The sequence below is a fragment of the Crocodylus porosus genome, unplaced genomic scaffold, assembly GCF_001723895.1.
Source record: "Crocodylus porosus isolate Cpor-Errol unplaced genomic scaffold, CroPor_comp1, whole genome shotgun sequence".
NCBI classification, from domain to species: Eukaryota; Metazoa; Chordata; order Crocodylia; family Crocodylidae; genus Crocodylus; species Crocodylus porosus.
Genome location: NW_017728932.1, coordinates 8,925,595 through 8,931,594, shown reverse-complemented (window position 1 = coordinate 8,931,594; position 6,000 = coordinate 8,925,595).

Genomic DNA, 6,000 nt, shown 5'->3' with positions numbered 1-6,000 from the left:
CACTGTCCAAAGGGTTCCTCCTATTTCCAATCCAGCCCACACAGCCCAGAGGTCCCCAAAATTACTCAGTGGAGCTGTTCCTGTTCCAGACCACCCAGCTCCTGAGCCCCAAACCTCCTCTGCTGGTCTCTGTCTCCCAACTCCTCGCTCTGCTCTCCCAAGGAAAGAGGCTTCTGGCCACTTTCCTTGGCTCGTCTCATTCTCCTCTGCAACCTCCCACCTTTGTTAATGCAACAAGAAAGCTATTCAATTCCTTTGTTGCTGTCTTACCTAGCACTCTGTTAAAGCTATCAGCTCTTATTTTCCTGAGTAAAAGCTAGTTGGGTAGACTGAGGCACGCAACAGTACACCAACATGAACACAGTTGGCAGAGAAATATTAGTCCCTCATAGGAGGTAATAATACTTACCCAGCACACAAGCATCCTGACATTTTACTAACAACTGTCGAATTCTTCAGGAGACCTGGATGTGGAGTCCTTTTAAACAAACATGAAGTGTTTCCAATACAATATTTAGCTCTATTATTGTCACACTCTGGATTCTGGGCACTCACGATAGTTTCTAAGGATGGCAGGCAACGGATACCAACTTCTTCCCCTAATATCTGACTGGGTCCTAATTTGGGTCTCCATATACTTGATGCAAATGCCATGCTCACTTGCAACAGCCGCAGAGGTGGGCAAAATGTGGCCCACGGGCTGGATGCGGCCCGCCAAGCCATTCTATCCGGCCCGTGGGGCCCCTAAAACAATCAGAAAATTAATATTAGTCTGCCCTGGGCTGCCTGTCATGCAGCCCTCGATGGCTTGCCAAAACTCAGTAAGTGGCCCTCCACCCAAAATAATTGCCTGCCCCTGCGTTAGACTTTCCAGGTCTTTCCTGCAATGCAGTCATTAGGAGTTATGGATGCAGACCTTATAGCTTTTTTCTCTCCCACTTTGTGATTCCACAGAGATGTGGTCTGTAGGGCTACAATCACCCTTTGATTTGCTGACTCCCCTCCCCTGTTTGGGCTGCAGAAATCCAGGGCCATAAGGAGAATGCTGCCAAGGTCATGGTCACTTCTGCCTGACAGTTGAACCAGTGTTTGTCATCTAGGGGAGCACTTATAATTTAACATACCTTTTTTTAAAAAAGAAGGTTTCAGACAGATGCCCCACTATCCCAGCCCTTATTTCCTGCTGTCTCACATCCTGTGGGACAAATGCAATCTTCTTTCTTTGCATGCCTAGGAAGTTTCTCTCCAAATGAGGCAAATCCTGCTAGCAAAGCCAGCTTTAGACTCAGGGAAGCTTGGCAGAAATGAAGACATGGGCTCTTCCCCTCCCACTTGCACACTGGATGACTTGCATTAACTCAGCCTATCTAGTCATTGTGGCCTCTAGCCAAGAGCATCGTCTTGCTTGCTTTCCCTTAAAATTGACTTGGCCTGGAGAATGCTCATCATTGCACAGCTTCAAGAGAAGACTCTTCTTGTGCTGTGTTATTAAGTCAGACAAAAAACCCCAAGCCAGGAAACAAAAATGAGCCAAAACCCCAGGTGCTGATCCAACATCCCCAAATATAAGGGTGCCCAGAATCTGAATATTGCCAATGGCTCTGAGTCAAAACCCCAGATCCAATCTCTCCCTTCTACCCTCCAGCCTCAGGGAGCTGGACCCACATCCGAACCCATTTTTGCTATGCATCTCAGATCAACTTCTACTTTTTATATGCAGAGTATGTCTATAGCTGAGGGGGTATAATAAAGCCTCTAGTCTTCCCAGTCTCAGACTGTCCCATTGCCATACTATGTGCATCACTATCTTGTTGTCACATACTCAGATGAGTAGGGGCTTTGGATTATTGTATTCCTTTTGTTATCTTAATTATCTTTAAATTTAAAGGGGATGGTTGCTAATTAAGATGAGCATATATACAAGGGGAAAAGCATCCTTTAAACATGCCTTTGCCAGTGAAATGCACACTCTTTCACTGGTGTTCACCAATGGGTCATTTCATTTTCTAGTTTCTAGCTCATTAGTTACAATTCACTGCTGTAAAATACTGAGTCCGGAAAAGCTTTCATTTCAGTTTAGCTGATCTCTGTCTGGCTCTCAGCATTTCTATAGTTTCTATCACTGTTGCATCCCGTCACCTTCCTTTTTCTATTCCTTACCTAGTCCCAGAGCTTTAGGGCGGGCATTTCATTGTTAGCACATGTTGACTCTCACATTCAAATGAATATGTATGAAAATCCTGCTTGCATTACTACTGAAAATCCCACAATATAATGACATAGGCAAGCATAATACCCACCCCTGATGTAATTTTGACTGATCTCAACAGAGCCACACCAGAGACAGATGTAACCTAAAATCTGCCTTAGTACAGAATGAGAACTGTAGGCTACACCAGTAGGATATAACTAAGGTAGAGGCCACCCTGTAAATACTAATTTTGGGTAGCTTCTCTTCCCATTTCTAGACATTTGTCATGCTTGTTTAGACCAAAATACTATAAATCCCTCTCCTAGGGCACTATTTTTAGAGTGTGAACAACAACATTGTGATTAATTAGTCATTCCTGTTGGTTCGGTTGTTAATGATAATCCTACATGGCATTTCACATCATCGAGGTGCCGTACAGGCTGACTAGTTCATTCTCAAGACACCACAAGGAGGAAAATAATTAAATAGCCCATCTTTCTTCTATAGTAGGGGAAATGGGCACAGAGAAGTTAGAGTGACCTGCCCAAGGACACACAGCTGGTCACTGCAAAACCTGGGACACTATCCAGAACACCTGACTGCCAAACCTCTGCACTGCTCAACGTCTCGTTTAAAAACATCTCACCAAGCACTAGAGGTAGGAGGGGGCATCATGCTGTGAAATCAATCTGTTCAGACTTCTCCCTATAGTGATTTCCTCTCCTGTCCTCTCACCTGGGTCATGAACAAGTCTGAATGCTCTCAACCCTGGAAGACCTCATCCACCCTGAGAAGTTTCACCAGCTTCATTAGTTTGAGACACTGTTTGCGTGCGTTTGTGCTCAGTTGAGATCTGGCTCACAGGGTTTTACCTAGCACCTGTAACTCACCAGCTGAAGAGGGTGCAGCTCACCTGTTCAACTGAATTGATTTAAAAGGGAGTCAGACCTAAGTGACTTTGGGTTTTGACAAGCCCTACAGGAACAGATTCAGCTCTGCTATGAGCAGGCACTTCCCACCTGCTTTGGGAGTGCTGTGAAAGAGGGTTACATTTGTCCCTCAGCTCCTTTCTAGTTTCAGATCCCTACATTTGCATAGTATAGTGATGATAATGCCAGGACTGAACCCCAGCGGTAAAGCATTCTCCATCAGGGGCCCTCAGCTGTTGGACAGTCTCCCTATGCTCTGGAGTATCTTGACATCAGTGAATCAGACTGTGTTTCAACACTGTTGTTTTTTTGCTCAGCATGCACTGGAGGTGGCTTTTGAAACAAATGGGGTTTATAGGGGAAGGATGTGTGTTCAGCAGCACACTTACTTTGCTTTGCACCTGTACGTTTATCCAAGGCCCCTGCCATAAAGTTCCCTGCTTTAATTTTTGTATAATTTTAAAGGAATAATATAAAATAAGTTTATTCTGTTCAGTCAGTCTTATGACAAGCAAGTCATTCTTGTTACAAGCAGGTGACAGCACGTACTACATTGTGAAGCAAACTTCACACAATACATTGCTGCGAGTAAGGAAAGCAGCCAAGCAGGCCAATTCAATGTGATTTGCTACTGACACCCTAAGGGAGCTGAAAGCAAATCACAGGCAGGTCAGTGCCTGTTCCTAGTCCATCACATTACAATAGCGGATACAAAACAGGTGACGGTCCAATTACCAGTTGCGTGAGATTGCATCGTTTTAGCACACAAAGCTGTCGCCGACTTCACAATGACACAGAGCAGACTGGACAAGGTTGGAAAGTCACATGTTTATTCACACAGACACACTAGAATACAAAACAATCCCTCACCTTCGGGGAACCAACAGAACAGCCCAAACATTAAGGAGCTGTGATTGAACACTTCCTTCCATGCGCAACACAAACGTTTAGAAAGCAAGAGGGAAGGTATTAAAAATGTAATCTGTCTGCAGAATTCCAAAACAAGGGTAAGGGACACCTCTAGGCTGTTTGGTTTAAAATGTTGTCTCATTTTTTACATCAGAACAAATTCAGTAGGCTATTTTCTTCCACTGGTTTCCACCCTTGTCCCAGCTCCAAACTATTGCCAGTGAATGATTTCAGCTATATTTTGGCATTTCCCTCTCCAGGGCAGAGACAGGCCTGAGCAGGAAAGAAGGATCTGAATATGCCAAAGCTCTTGTCACTCAAAAAGAGGGCTGGATTCTCCAGTGTTTGGATTCATAGTTTCTTTTGGTGCGAATCAGAACAACTCTGAATTTAACAAAGCCATGTGAATTCACAGCAGCAGAGCACGCTCACGGGTATAAGCCGGAAGGGACTCCTATAAACATTTAGTGTGACAACCTTTGTAACACAAGCCACCACATTTTAGCTGACCCTCTGGGCTAAGCCTTAATTTTCTTGTGGACCAAAGCAGAATGCTTCATTACTTTGAGGAAAATCAGACCCGATCTGAATCCATACAACACTCAAAGTCTCTTTCTACTGAAGTGCAATTTTTTCCACTTGCACATCTTCCAACAAGATCTAATTGCAGGAGGGAGAACAGAAAAAATGGTCCTACTCCCTATTCAACACGGCCCAGTCAGAAAATACATTTCCCCTGGACAGGCTCCATCCTGCAGTTACTCACACAAGTATCTTCATTCTCACTGGTAGTCTCATTGAAGTTAGTGGGATTGTTGGGAATCACAATGCACACTCACTAACATAGCAGACACTATCTAATGTGAAGCTATTTGCTCTGGTCCTCCATTTGGGAGATCTCTCTAGCACTTCTACCCTTAGTAAGAGCTCCCACACCAAAACCCTGGAGATCTAGGCAGAAAGAAGCTGTAGTTGCTCAGCAGACAGAATCCTGAACCACTGCTTCTTGAGCATAAAGAGAGGGTCGAACCAAGGATTCAATTATGAAATGGATTTAAAAGAGGAAAGAAGTAGGTTAGCTCCTCAGAAACACTACTGCCAATTGCAGTGCCAGCTGGATACTCAAGGTGCCTTCAGCCACAGAGTCAGGCTCTGTCATGCAGCAAAGAGGAACTGGTGGTTGCCACAGCACGATTGAGGGAACGGGCCTGGGCCTGTTGGCCCTGAAGCTGCCACTTGTGAATGCTGCGCTTCCACATCCTCTGCTGGCATCATATTTTGTGGCCAGGAACACACTGCATGAGGTGGAGCCTGATTTCTGTACCCCCAGGACCATGGCAGCGAGAAATAAGGCCATCAAAGCTTACGGCATCTCTCAATCTACAGCAGTCACTTTCCGAGGAAGGCTAAAAGGCTATCTTCCCCAAGTTATCATCCTGATCTCTACCCTGCAATGCGGGAAGGTGATGTGGCTCAGCACTGTCAGAAATAGAGTAGAGTTGTCTTTGCACTGCCAAATGTTTAAGAAATATGTTTATTCAAGGCATTGGAACAAGACGACACGCATGCTTGACACTGAAGAAAAGCCTGTTTGTCTCCATTACACTGGGGACATTGTATTTCACTTGGTCTTCTTGGAGGGCCTGTCTTCGATACCAGGACTTGCATTATTATTAATATATAGTACCCAGCCCCAAGGGAAACCTCATTAAAATGAACAGGGCTTCTTGGGGAGTGGAGCTCTACTCAACATGAACAATGGTGCCAGGGTCCTGGTCTATGTAAAAACTGCTTGGGTTAGTCTGAGATCGAGGCGAGCTTGGATTATCAACTACCCCACGGCTGGGAAGTGGGAAGCCTTGACATGTATGCTTTACAATCAGGACATCCGCTTAAGGTCTGCATTCAGCCATAAATGGTCTTCACTGACACAAGGCAACTCTTCCCTTTCATTTTATAAACCTAGGCTCA